Raw genomic sequence first — 14,752 nt, 5'->3', positions numbered from 1 at the left:
TCAATTGAAAAACCAACAAAGATGTATGGGAATTCAGAAATTTGAATTGTTAACCTCTTTAGGATTTGATTATATACGTATACTACATCTAAAATAAACAAATATAAACAAAACACTAATTTCTAACAGCAGCATCTGAAAAATATAAAAAAAAAATTGAATTTTACACCCAAAAAATTTTCACCATACACCCAAAATTCTATCCCCTACTGCTGGATTCCTAAAACCCTAAATCTCTAACCACTGAACCCCTACATCCTAAACCCTGAATCCCTAACCACTAAACCCCTAAACCCCTACACCCTTACCACTAAACCCTAAACTCTAAACCCTAAACACTAAACCCTAAACCCTAAATCCTAAACCTTGAACTATAAAAACTAAACAAAACACTAATTTCTAACATAAACAGTAGCATCTGAAAAATATAAAAAAAAATAAATTTTACACCCACATATTTTTACTATACACTCAAAATTCTATCCACTGCTGTTGGATCCTTAAAACCCTAAACCCCTAAACTCTAAACCCTAAACCCTAAACCTCTAACCACTAAACCCCTACACCCTAAACCCTAAAACCCCAAATTCTAAACCCTAAAACCCTAAACCCTAAACCCCTAACCACTAAACCCTTAAACCCCTAACCACTAAATCCTAAATCCTTAACCCCAAACCCTAAACTGTAAACTCTAAATAAAACACTAATTTCTAACATAAACAGCAGTATCTGAAAAATATAAAAAATTTAAATTTTACACCCAAATATTTTCACTATACACCCAAAATTCTATCCCCTGCTGCTGGATTCCTAAAACCCTAAACTTCTAAACCTCTAACCCCCTAAACCCTAAACCCATAAACCTCTATGTTGAGTTAAGAAATTAACCAAATTAATTAGTGATGACAAACATTACTTTTGGGCAAAATAAATAATTAGTGTTGATTAATTATAATTACTTATTGTTGTAGGCCAAAATTCAACAGCCCAAATGGAATGAAAAGCAATCAGCAAGACTGGTGGGCTGGTCAAACAAATAAAGCCCAAAAGAAACAAAGCCAAAATCAAACGGGTTGTTTAATGGATGTTCGATCCAAGCCCGAGTTGATTTCATTTCCCTCCAAACTTGATCTCACATCACAAGTAACGTTCTTCTCCTCTCTGACCATGTTAAATCACAAACTCAGAAAAGTGAGAAAGAGAAAGAGAAAGCTTTTTTCATAAGCTTATCACCAAAGAAGCAAGAAATAGAAGGATTAAGCTTGAAACACAGAATTCTAATTAGAAAATCCAAACTAAATCAAACTTAGGTTAAAGGTAACCCATTTCCTCTTGCATGCATCAGATCTTCTTCTCTTCTTCCCAACTCTCTGCTCTATCCAAAATAGGATACAAAGGAAAGTTGGTTTCTGTTTTTCTCTGCTGTGTATCCATGGTCTTAAACTTGACTTGGGGACCAAGTTAGTTTTCAAGGGCTAAGATTAAGTTGACCATTGGAAGATTTCTATTGTTGCTGTTTTATGGCTTTCGATCAAGATGAAGAAGTTAGAAGTAAAGTTTCTAATCTGGGGATTAAGGAGAAAAAGTGAATAGGTGGGTTAGTGAAGCTCAAGGCTCAAGGTGTTGACCTTGGAAGAAGAACCAAGGAACATGCAAGGAGATAAAAGAAGCTTGCTGTTCATTCAAAAGGCAAGGAGAGATAACCAGAGTATTGAGGTTTTGTTCTGAGTAGTGTTCTTTGAGAAAGTTCGACTAACTGGACAATTGGTGCGCGAAATTGTGAACAATACTTTTCACAACTCTCATAATCCCCGGTCATGAACCCCAAAAACTTGGTGCTCAATACCATGGCATAAACACAACTTCGCACAACTAACCAGCAAGTGCACTGGGTCGTCCAAGTAATACCTTACGTGAGTAAGGGTCGATCCCACGGAGATTGTTGCTATGAAGCAAGCTATGGTCATCTTGTAAATCTTAGTCAGGCAAACTCAAATGTATGATGATGATGAACGAAAATAACATAAAAGATAAAGATAGAGATACTTATGTAATTCACTGGTAGGAACTTCAGATAAGCGCATGAAGATGCCTTCCCTTCCGTCTCTCTGCTTTCTTATTGTCTTCATCCAATCCTTCTTACTCCTTTCCATGGCAAGCTTATGCAAGGGTTTCACCGTTGTCAGTGGCTACCTCCCATCCTCTCATTGGAAATGTTCAACGCACCCTGTCACGGCACGGCTATCCATCTGTCGGTTCTCAATCAGGCCGGAATAGAATCCAGTGATTCTTTTGCGTCTGTCACTAACGCCCCGCCTTCAGGAGTTTGAAGCACGTCACAGTCATTCAATCATTGAATCCTACTCAGAATACCACAGACAAGGTTAGACCTTCCGGATTCTCTTGAATGCCGCCATCAGTTCTCGCCTATACCACGAAGACTCTGATCTCACGGAATGGCTGGCTCGTTTGTCAGGCGAGCACTCGGTTGTCAGGCGATCAACCATGCATCGTGTTATCAGGAATCCAAGAGATATTCACTAGAGCTATGATTGCTTGTAGAACAAGAATGGTTGTCAGTCACCTTGTTCATGAGTGAGAATGATGATGAGTGTCACGGATCATCACATTCATCAAGTTGAAGAACAAGTGATATCTTGGACAAAGAACAAGCGGAATTGAATAGAAGAACAATAGTAATTGCATTAATGCTCGAGGTACAGCAGAGCTCCACACCTTAATCTATGGTGTGTAGAAACTCCACCATTGAAAATACATAAGAACAAAGTCTAGGCATGGCCGAATGGCCAGCCTCCCAAAGAGGGTTTAATCATCAAAACATGATCAAAAGATGAAAAATACAATAGTAAAAGGTCCTACTTATAGATAACTAGTAGCCTAAGGTCTACAGAAATGAGTAAATGACATAAAAATCCACTTCCGGGCCCACTTGGTGTGTGCTTGGGCTGAGCAATGAAACAATTTCGTGTAGAGACTCTTCTTGGAGTTAAACGCCAGCTTTTATGCCAGTTTGGGCGTTTAACTCCCATTTGGGTGCCAGTTCCAGCGTTTAACGCTGGGATTTCTTGAGGTGACTTTGAACGCCGGTTTTGGGCCATCAAATCTTGGGCAAAGTATGGACTATCATATATTGCTGGAAAGCCCAGGATGTCTACTTTCCAACGCCGTTAAGAGCGCGCCAATTGGGCTTCTGTAGCTCCAGAAAATCTACTTCGAATGTAGGGAGGTCAGAATCCAACAGCATCTGCAGTCCTTTTCAGTCTCTGAATCAGATTTTTGCTCAGGTCCCTCAATTTCAGCCAGAAAATACCTGAAATCACAGAAAAACACACAAACTCATAGTAAAGTCCAGAAAAGTGAATTTTAACTAAAAACTAATAAAAATATACTAAAAACTCAACTCAAACTACTAAAAACATACTAAAAATAATGCCAAAAAGCGTACAAATTATCCGCTCATCACAACACCAAACTTAAATTGTTGCTTGTCCCCAAGCAACTGAAAATCAAATAAGATAAAAAGAAGAGAATATACTATAGACTCCAAATTATCAATGAAACTTAGCTCCAAATTAGATGAGCGGGACTAGTAGCTTTTTGCCTCCGAACAGTTTTGGCATCTCACTTCATCCTTTGAAATTCAGAATGACTGGCTTCTTTAGGAACTCAGAATCCAGATAGTGTTATTGATTCACCTAGTTAAGTATGATGATTCTTGAACACAGCTACTTATTGAGTCTTGGCCGTGGCCCAAAGCACTCTGTCTTCCAGTATTACCACCGGATACATACATGCCACAGACACATAATTGGGTGAACCTTTTCAGATTGTGACTCAGCTTTGCTAGAGTCCCCAATTAGAGGTGTCCAGGGTTCTTAAGCACACTCTTTTTGCCTTGGATCACAACTTTATTTCTTTCTTTTTCTTTCTTTTTCTTTTTCTCCCTTTTTTTTCGTTTTTCTCCTTCTCTTTTTTTTTGTATTCACTGCTTTTTCTTGCTTCAAGAATCATTTTTATGATTTTTCAGATCCTCAGTAACATGTCTCCTTTTTCATCATTCTTTCAAGAGCCAACAATTTTAACATTCATGAACCACAAATTCAAAAGACATATGCACTGTTTAAGCATACATTCAGAAAACAAAAGTATTGTCACCACATCAAACTAATTAAGCTAGTTTTAAAGATGAATTTAAAATCCTGTACTTCTTGTTCTTTTGTAATAAAAACAGTTTTCATTTAAGAAAGGTGATGGATTCATATTCATAGCTTTAAGGCATAGACACTAAGACACTAATGATCATAAGACACAAACATGGATAAACATAAAGCAAAATTTTCGAAAAAAAACAGAAAAATAAAGAACAAGGAGATTAAAGAACGGGTCCACCTCAGTGATGGCGGCTTGTTCTTCCTCTTGAAGGTCTTATGGAGTGCTTAAGCTCCTCAATGTCTCTTCCTTGTCTTTGTTGCTCCTCTCTTAGTTGTCCCATGTTGGAACTCAATTCTCCTAGGGAGGTGTTAATTTGCTCCCAATAGTTTTGTGGAGGAAGGTGCATCCCTTGAGGTATCTCAGGGATCTCATGATGAGAGGGGTCTCTTGTTTGCTCCATCTTTTTCTTAGTGATGGGCTTGAGGTCATGCCTTCTCAGTTGAACCGGCTTTAGATGCCATAAATGGTTATGGAAAAACAAAAAGCAATGCTTTTACCACACCAAACTTAAAAGGTTTGCTCGTCCTCGAGCAAAAGAAGAAAGAAGGGAGTAGAAGAAGAAGAAATGAGGAAGAAGGGAATGGCTTTGTGTTCGGCCATGTATGGGTGGGTTTGGGAGGGAAAGTGGTTTGAATTTGAAAGGTGAGGTAGGTGGGGTTTTATGAAGGATGGATGTAAGTGGTGAAGGGGTATTGAGGTGATTGGTGAATGGGTGAAGAAGAAGAGAGAGTGGTGGGGTTGGTGGGGATCCTGTGGGGTCCATAGATCCTGTGGTGTCAAGGAAAAGTCATCCCTGCACCAAATGGCAAGCAAAATCACGTTTTGAGCCAATTCTGGCGTTAAACGCCGGGCTGGTGCCCATTTCTGGCGTTTAACGCCAGGAGCTTGCCCTTTTCTGGCGCTTAACGCCAGTCTGGTGCCCCTTTCTGGCGTTAAACGCCCAGAATGGTGCCAGACTGGGCGTTAAACGCCCAACTGCTAGCCTCACTGGCGTTTAAACGCCAGTGGGTTCTTCCTCCAGGGTGTGCTGTTTTTCTTCCTGTTTTTTATTCTGTTTTTGCTTTTTCAATTGATTTTGTGACTTCTCATGATCATCAACCTACAAAATAAAATAAAATAACAAAGGAAAATATATAAAATATAACATTGGGTTGCCTCCCAACAAGCGCTTCTTTAATGTCATTAGCTTGACAGAGGACTCTCATGGAGCCTCACATTTTCTCAGAGCAATGTTGGAACCTCCCAACACCAAACTTAGAGTTTGAATGTGGGGGTTCAACACCAAACTTAGAGTTTGGTTGTGGCCTCCCAACACCAAACTTAGAGTTTGACTGTGGGGGCGCTGTTTGACTCTGAATTGAGAGAAGCTCTTTATGCTTCCTCTCCATGGTGATAGAAGGATATCCTTGAGCCTTAAACACAAAGGATTCTTCATTCACTTGAATGATTAGTTCACCTCCATCAACATCAATCACAGCCTTTGCTGTGGCTAGGAAGGGTCTGCCAAGGATGATGGATTCATCCATGCACTTCCCAGTCTCTAGGACTATGAAATCAGTAGGGATGTAATGGTCTTCAACCTTTACCAGAACATTCTCTACAAGTCCATGAGCTTGTTTTCTTGAGTTGTCTGCCATCTCTAGTGAGATTCTTGCAGCTTGTACCTCAAAGATCCCTAGCTTCTCCATTACAGAGAGAGGCATGAGGTTTACACTTGACCCTAAGTCATACAGAGCCTTCTTGAAGGTCATGGTGCCTATGGTACAAGGTATGGAAAACTTCCCAGGATCTTGTCTCTTTTGAGGTAATTTCTGCTTAGACAAGTCATCCAGTTCTTTGGTGAGCAAGGGAGGTTCATCTTCCCAAGTCTCATTTCCAAATAACTTGTCATTTAGCTTCATGATTGCTCCAAGGTATTTAGCAACTTGCTCTTCAGTGACATACTCATCCTCTTCAGAGGAAGAATACTCATCAGAGCTCATGAATGGCAGAAGTAAGTCCAATGGAATCTCTATTGTTTCATTTTGAGCCTCAGATTCCCATGGTTTCTCATTGGGGAACTCAGAGGAGGTTGGTGTACGCCCATTGAGGTCTTCCTCAGTGGCGTCCACCTCCTCTCTTTCCTCTCCATATTCGGCCATGGTTATGGCTTTGCACTCTCCTTTTGGATTTTCTTCTGTGTTGCTTGGGAGAGTACTAGGAGGGAGTTCAGTAATTTTCTTGCTCAGCTGACCCACTTGTGCCTCCAAATTCCTAATGGAGGACCTTGTTTCAGTCATGAAACTTTGAGTGGTTTTGATTAGATCAGAGACCATGGTTGCTAAGTCAGAGGGGTTCTGCTTAGCATTCTCTGTCTGTTGCTGAGAAGATGATGGAAAAGGCTTGTTATTGCTAAACCTGTTTCTTCCACCATTATTATTATTGAAACCTTGTTGAGGTCTCTCTTGATTCTTCCATGAGAAATTTGGGTGATTTCTCCATGAAGAATTATAGGTGTTTCCATAGGGTTCTCCTAGGTAATTCACCTCTTCCATTGAAGGGTTCTCAAGATCATAAGCTTCTTCTTCAGATGAAGCCTCCTTGGTTCTGCTTGGTGCATTTTGCATTCCAGACAGACTTTGAGAGATCAAATTGACTTGTTGAGTCAGTATTTTGTTCTGAGCCAAAATGGCATTCAGAGCATCAATCTCAAGAACTCCTTTCTTCTGATTAGTCCCAGTGTTCACAGGATTCCTTTCAGAAGTGTACATGAATTGGTTATTTGCAACCATTTCAATTAGCTCTTGAGCTTCTGTAGGCGTCTTCTTCAGATGAAGAGATCCTCCAGCAGAGCTATCCAAAGACATCTTGGATAGTTCAGAGAGACCATCATAGAAAATACCTATGATGCTCCATTCAGAAAGCATGTCAGATGGACATTTTCTGATCAATTGTTTGTATCTTTCCCAAGCTTCATAGAGGGATTCTCCATCCTTCTGTCTGAAGGTTTGGACTTCCACTCTAAGCTTACTCAATTTTTGAGGTGGAAAGAACTTTGCCAAGAAGGCATTGACTAGCTTTTCCCATGAGTCCAGGCTTTCTTTAGGTTGTGAGTCCAACCATGTCCTAGCTCTGTCTCTTACAGCAAAAGGGAATAGCATAAGTCTATAGACCTCAGGGTCTACCCCATTAGTCTTGACAGTGTCACAAATTTGCAAGAACTCAGCTAAAAACTGATGAGGATCTTCCATTGGAAGTCCATGGAATTTGCAATTCTGTTGCATTAGAGAAACTAATTGAGGCTTAAGCTCAAAGTTGTTTGCTCCAATGGCAGGGATAGAGATGCTTCTCCCATAAAAGTTGGGAGTAGGTGCAATAAAGTCACTCAGCACCTTCCTTGCATTGTTGGCATTGTTGTTGTTTTCGGCTGCCATGTCTTCTTCTTTGAAGAATTCGGTCAGGTCCTCAACAGAGAGTTGTGCCTTAGCTTCTCTTAGCTTCCGCTTCAAGGTCCTTTCAGGTTCAGGGTCAGCTTCAACAAGAATGCCTTTGTCTTTATTCCTGCTCATATGAAAGAGAAGAGAACAAGAAAATATGGAATCCTCTATGTCACAGTATAGAGATTCCTTAAGGTGTCAGAGGAAGAAAAATGGAAGACAGAGGTAAAAAATTCGAACTTATCAAAGAAGATGGAGTTCGAATTTTGCATTAAGGAATAGTGTTAGTCCATAAATAGAAGGATGTGAGAAGAAGGGAAGTAATTTTCGAAAATTAAGTAAAAGATTTTGAAAACATTTTGAAAAACACTTAATTGATTTTCGAAAATAAGAGTGGAAAAGAAATCAAGTGATTTTTGAAAAAGATTTTGAAATTAGAAATTAAAAAGATTTGATTGAAAACTTATTTTGAAAAAGATGTGATTGAAAAGATATGATTTGAAAACAATTTTAAAAGATATGATTTGAAAACAATTTGAAAAGATATGATTTTAAAAATTTATGACTTGCCTAACAAGAAAAGATATGATTCAAACATAAAACCTTCCTCAACAGAAAGGGCAAAAAATGTTCAATCAAATCATTAATTGTTAGTAAGTATCTTTGAAAAATGAAAGAAATTGATTTTGAAAACATTTGATTGAAAAGATATGATTTGAAAAAGATTTGATTTTGAAAAACTTGAAAAAAATTGATTTGAAAACAAAATTCTCCCCCTTGTGCCATCCTGGCGTTAAACGCCCAGAATGGTGCACATTCTGGCGTTTAACGCCCAAACTACTACCTTTTTGGGCGTTAAACGCCCAGCCAGGCACCCTGGCTGGCGTTTAAACGCCAGTCTGTCTTCTTCACTGGGCATTTTCGAATGCTCAGCTTTTTCTGTGTGATTCCTCTGCAGTATGTTCTGAATCTTCAATTCTCTGTATTATTGACTTGAGAAGACACAAATTAAAAATATTTTTGGATTTTTAATAATCAAAATGCAACTAAAATCAAATAACAATGCATGCAAGACACCAAACTTAGCAGTTTGCATACTACTGACACTAATGAGAATGCATATGAGACACATAAACACTCAAGTCAAGAGAATTCAAAGATCAAAACAAGGAAATCATCAAGAACAACTTGAAGATTAATGAAGACACATGCATGAATGCAATAAGAACAGAAACATGCAATTGACACTAAACTTAAGATGAGACTCTAGACTCAAACAAGAAATATTTTTGGATTTTATGATTTTGTAAATTTTTTTTTTTTGCTTTTTCGAAAATTATATGGAAAGGAAAATAAAGGTATCAAAATTCTTAATGAGAATTCCAGGAATCATGCAATGTTAGTCTAAAGCTTTAGTCTAAAGGAATTAGACATGGCCGGCCAAGCTTCAGCAGGACATTGCATTCAAGAGCTAAATTGATGAGAATCAATCAGCTTTGGTGATGATAAGAACATCATCTTGAAACACTAGAATTCATTCTTAAGAACTCTGAAGAAAAATACCTAATCTAAGCAACAAGATGAACCGTCAGTTGTCCATACACAAACAATCCCCGGCAACGGCGCCAAAAACTTGGTGCTTGTTGCCGGATCAGAAATTTGGCACTGATGTTACCGGACAAAAAGCTTGCTCAAAACTTGAACAATCCCCGGCAGCGGCGCCAAAAACTTGGTGCGCGAAATTGTGAACAATACTTTTCACAACTCTCATAATCCCCGGTCATGAACCCCAAAAACTTGGTGCTCAATACCATGGCATAAACACAACTTCGCACAACTAACCAGCAAGTGCACTGGGTCGTCCAAGTAATACCTTACGTGAGTAAGGGTCGATCCCACGGAGATTGTTGCTATGAAGCAAGCTATGGTCATCTTGTAAATCTTAGTCAGGCAAACTCAAATGTATGATGATGATGAACGAAAATAACATAAAAGATAAAGATAGAGATACTTATGTAATTCACTGGTAGGAACTTCAGATAAGCGCATGAAGATGCCTTCCCTTCCGTCTCTCTGCTTTCTTATTGTCTTCATCCAATCCTTCTTACTCCTTTCCATGGCAAGCTTATGCAAGGGTTTCACCGTTGTCAGTGGCTACCTCCCATCCTCTCATTGGAAATGTTCAACGCACCCTGTCACGGCACGGCTATCCATCTGTCGGTTCTCAATCAGGTCGGAATAGAATCCAGTGATTCTTTTGCGTCTGTCACTAACGCCCCGCCTTCAGGAGTTTGAAGCACGTCACAGTCATTCAATCATTGAATCCTACTCAGAATACCACAGACAAGGTTAGACTTTCCGGATTCTCTTGAATGCCGCCATCAGTTCTCGCCTATACCACGAAGACTCTGATCTCACGGAATGGCTGGCTCGTTTGTCAGGCGAGCACTCGGTTGTCAGGCGATCAACCATGCATCGTGTTATCAGGAATCCAAGAGATATTCACTAGAGCTATGATTGCTTGTAGAACAAGAATGGTTGTCAGTCACCTTGTTCATGAGTGAGAATGATGATGAGTGTCACGGATCATCACATTCATCAAGTTGAAGAACAAGTGATATCTTGGACAAAGAACAAGCGGAATTGAATAGAAGAACAATAGTAATTGCATTAATGCTCGAGGTACAGCAGAGCTCCACACCTTAATCTATGGTGTGTAGAAACTCCACCGTTGAAAATACATAAGAACAAAGTCTAGGCATGGCCGAATGGCCAGCCTCCCAAAGAGGGTTTAATCATCAAAACATGATCAAAAGATGAAAAATACAATAGTAAAAGGTCCTACTTATAGATAACTAGTAGCCTAAGGTCTACAGAAATGAGTAAATGACATAAAAATCCACTTCCGGGCCCACTTGGTGTGTGCTTGGGCTGAGCAATGAAGCAATTTCATGTAGAGACTCTTCTTGGAGTTAAACGCCAGCTTTTATGCCAGTTTGGGCGTTTAACTCCCATTTGGGTGCCAGTTCCAGCGTTTAACGCTGGGATTTCTTGAGGTGACTTTGAACGCCGGTTTTGGGCCATCAAATCTTGGGCAAAGTATGGACTATCATATATTGCTGGAAAGCCCAGGATGTCTACTTTCCAACGCCGTTGAGAGCGCGCCAATTGGGCTTCTGTAGCTCCAGAAAATCCACTTCGAATGCAGGGAGGTCAGAATCCAACAGCATCTGCAGTCCTTTTCAGTCTCTGAATCAGATTTTTGCTCAGGTTCCTCAATTTCAGCCAGAAAATACCTGAAATCACAGAAAAACACACAAACTCATAGTAAAGTCCAGAAAAGTGAATTTTAACTAAAAACTAATAAAAATATACTAAAAACTCAACTCAAACTACTAAAAACATACTAAAAACAATGCCAAAAAGCGTACAAATTATCCGCTCATCACAACACCAAACTTAAATTGTTGCTTGTCCCCAAGCAACTGAAAATCAAATAAGATAAAAAGAAGAGAATATACTATAGACTCCAAATTATCAATGAAACTTAGCTCCAAATTAGATGAGCGGGACTAGTAGCTTTTTGCCTCCGAACAGTTTTGGCATCTCACTTCATCCTTTGAAATTCAGAATGACTGGCTTCTTTAGGAACTCAGAATCCAGATAGTGTTATTGATTCACCTAGTTAAGTATGATGATTCTTGAACACAGCTACTTATTGAGTCTTGGCCGTGGCCCAAAGCACTCTGTCTTCCAGTATTACCACCGTATACATACATGCCACAGACACATAATTGGGTGAACCTTTTCAGATTGTGACTCAGCTTTGCTAGAGTCCCCAATTAGAGGTGTCCAGGGTTCTTAAGCACACTCTTTTTGCCTTGGATCACAACTTTATTTCTTTCTTTTTCTTTCTTTTTCTTTTTCTCCCTTTTTTTTTCGTTTTTCTCCTTCTCTCTTTTTTTTTGTATTCACTGCTTTTTCTTGCTTCAAGAATCATTTTTATGATTTTTCAGATCCTCAGTAACATGTCTCCTTTTTCATCATTCTTTCAAGAGCCAACAATTTTAACATTCATGAACCACAAATTCAAAAGACATATGCACTGTTTAAGCATACATTCAGAAAACAAAAGTATTGTCACCACATCAAACTAATTAAGCTAGTTTTAAAGATGAATTTAAAATCCTGTACTTCTTGTTCTTTTGTAATAAAAACAGTTTTCATTTAAGAAAGGTGATGGATTCATATTCATAGCTTTAAGGCATAGACACTAAGACACTAATGATCATAAGACACAAACATGGATAAACATAAAGCAAAATTTTCGAAAAAAAACAGAAAAATAAAAAACAAGGAGATTAAAGAACGGGTCCACCTCAGTGATGGCGGCTTGTTCTTCCTCTTGAAGGTCTTATGGAGTGCTTAAGCTCCTCAATGTCTCTTCCTTGTCTTTGTTGCTCCTCTCTTAATTGTCCCATGTTGGAACTCAATTCTCCTAGGGAGGTGTTAATTTGCTCCCAATAGTTTTGTGGAGGAAGGTGCATCCCTTGAGGTATCTCAGGGATCTCATGATGAGAGGGGTCTCTTGTTTGCTCCATCTTTTTCTTAGTGATGGCTTGAGGTCATGCCTTCTCAGTTGAACCGGCTTTAGATGCCATAAATGGTTATGGAAAAACAAAAAGCAATGCTTTTACCACACCAAACTTAAAAGGTTTGCTCGTCCTCGAGCAAAAGAAGAAAGAAGGGAGTAGAAGAAGAAGAAATGAGGAAGAAGGGAATGGCTTTGTGTTCGGCCATGTATGGGTGGGTTTGGGAGGGAAAGTGGTTTGAATTTGAAAGGTGAGGTAGGTGGGGTTTTATGAAGGATGGATGTGAGTGGTGAAGGGGTATTGAGGTGATTGGTGAATGGGTGAAGAAGAAGAGAGAGTGGTGGGGTTGGTGGGGATCCTGTGGGGTCCATAGATCCTGTGGTGTCAAGGAAAAGTCATCCCTGCACCAAATGGCAAGCAAAATCACGTTTTGAGCCAATTCTGGCGTTAAACGCCGGGCTGGTGCCCATTTCTGGCGTTTAACGCCAGGAGCTTGCCCTTTTCTGGCGCTTAACGCCAGTCTGGTGCCCCTTTCTGGCGTTAAACGCCCAGAATGGTGCCAGACTGGGCGTTAAACGCCCAACTGCTAGCCTCACTGGCGTTTAAACGCCAGTGGGTTCTTCCTCCAGGGTGTGCTGTTTTTCTTCCTGTTTTTTATTCTGTTTTTGCTTTTCAATTGATTTTGTGACTTCTCATGATCATCAACCTACAAAATAAAATAAAATAACAAAGGAAAATATATAAAATATAACATTGGGTTGCCTCCCAACAAGCGCTTCTTTAATGTCATTAGCTTGACAGAGGACTCTCATGGAGCCTCACATTTTCTCAGAGCAATGTTGGAACCTCCCAACACCAAACTTAGAGTTTGAATGTGGGGGTTCAACACCAAACTTAGAGTTTGGTTGTGGCCTCCCAACACCAAACTTAGAGTTTGACTGTGGGGGCGCTGTTTGACTCTGAATTGAGAGAAGCTCTTTATGCTTCCTCTCCATGGTGATAGAAGGATATCCTTGAGCCTTAAACACAAAGGATTCTTCATTCACTTGAATGATTAGTTCACCTCCATCAACATCAATCACAGCCTTTGCTGTGGCTAGGAAGGGTCTGCCAAGGATGATGGATTCATCCATGCACTTCCCAGTCTCTAGGACTATGAAATCAGTAGGGATGTAATGGTCTTCAACCTTTACCAGAACATTCTCTACAAGTCCATGAGCTTGTTTTCTTGAGTTGTCTGCCATCTCTAGTGAGATTCTTGCAGCTTGTACCTCAAAGATCCCTAGCTTCTCCATTACAGAGAGAGGCATGAGGTTTACACTTGACCCTAAGTCATACAGAGCCTTCTTGAAGGTCATGGTGCCTATGGTACAAGGTATGGAAAACTTCCCAGGATCTTGTCTCTTTTGAGGTAATTTCTGCTTAGACAAGTCATCCAGTTCTTTGGTGAGCAAGGGAGGTTCATCTTCCCAAGTCTCATTTCCAAATAACTTGTCATTTAGCTTCATGATTGCTCCAAGGTATTTAGCAACTTGCTCTTCAGTGACATACTCATCCTCTTCAGAGGAAGAATACTCATCAGAGCTCATGAATGGCAGAAGTAAGTCCAATGGAATCTCTATTGTTTCATTTTGAGCCTCAGATTCCCATGGTTTCTCATTGGGGAACTCAGAGGAGGTTGGTGTACGCCCATTGAGGTCTTCCTCAGTGGCGTCCACCTCCTCTCTTTCCTCTCCATATTCGGCCATGGTTATGGCTTTGCACTCTCCTTTTGGATTTTCTTCTGTGTTGCTTGGGAGAGTACTAGGAGGGAGTTCAGTAATTTTCTTGCTCAGCTGACCCACTTGTGCCTCCAAATTCCTAATGGAGGACCTTGTTTCAGTCATGAAACTTTGAGTGGTTTTGATTAGATCAGAGACCATGGTTGCTAAGTCAGAGGGGTTCTGCTTAGCATTCTCTGTCTGTTGCTGAGAAGATGATGGAAAAGGCTTGTTATTGCTAAACCTGTTTCTTCCACCATTATTATTATTGAAACCTTGTTGAGGTCTCTCTTGATTCTTCCATGAGAAATTTGGGTGATTTCTCCATGAAGAATTATAGGTGTTTCCATAGGGTTCTCCTAGGTAATTCACCTCTTCCATTGAAGGGTTCTCAAGATCATAAGCTTCTTCTTCAGATGAAGCCTCCTTGGTTCTGCTTGGTGCATTTTGCATTCCAGACAGACTTTGAGAGATCAAATTGACTTGTTGAGTCAGTATTTTGTTCTGAGCCAAAATGGCATTTAGAGCATCAATCTCAAGAACTCCTTTCTTCTGATTAGTCCCAGTGTTCACAGGATTCCTTTCAGAAGTGTACATGAATTGGTTATTTGCAACCATTTCAATTAGCTCTTGAGCTTCTGTAGGCGTCTTCTTCAGATGAAGAGATCCTCCAGCAGAGCTATCCAAAGACATCTTGGATAGTTCAGAGAGACCATCATAGAAAATACCTATGATGCTCCATTCAGAAAGC

At 39.9% G+C, this 14,752-nt stretch overlaps 1 non-coding gene across 1 annotated transcript; it reads left to right on the top strand.

The window, feature by feature from the left end:
• Window positions 1-7,137: 7,137 nt before the first annotated feature.
• Window positions 7,138-7,241, top strand: LOC130971227 (small nucleolar RNA R71). The gene has a single exon (XR_009082458.1). It is a non-coding gene; the product is annotated as a small nucleolar RNA R71 (small nucleolar RNA).
• Window positions 7,242-14,752: the final 7,511 nt, after the last annotated feature.

Source organism: Arachis stenosperma, chromosome 3 (assembly GCF_014773155.1).
Source record: "Arachis stenosperma cultivar V10309 chromosome 3, arast.V10309.gnm1.PFL2, whole genome shotgun sequence".
Classification (NCBI taxonomy): domain Eukaryota; kingdom Viridiplantae; phylum Streptophyta; class Magnoliopsida; order Fabales; family Fabaceae; genus Arachis; species Arachis stenosperma.
This window is presented reverse-complemented; position numbering and strand designations above follow the sequence as displayed.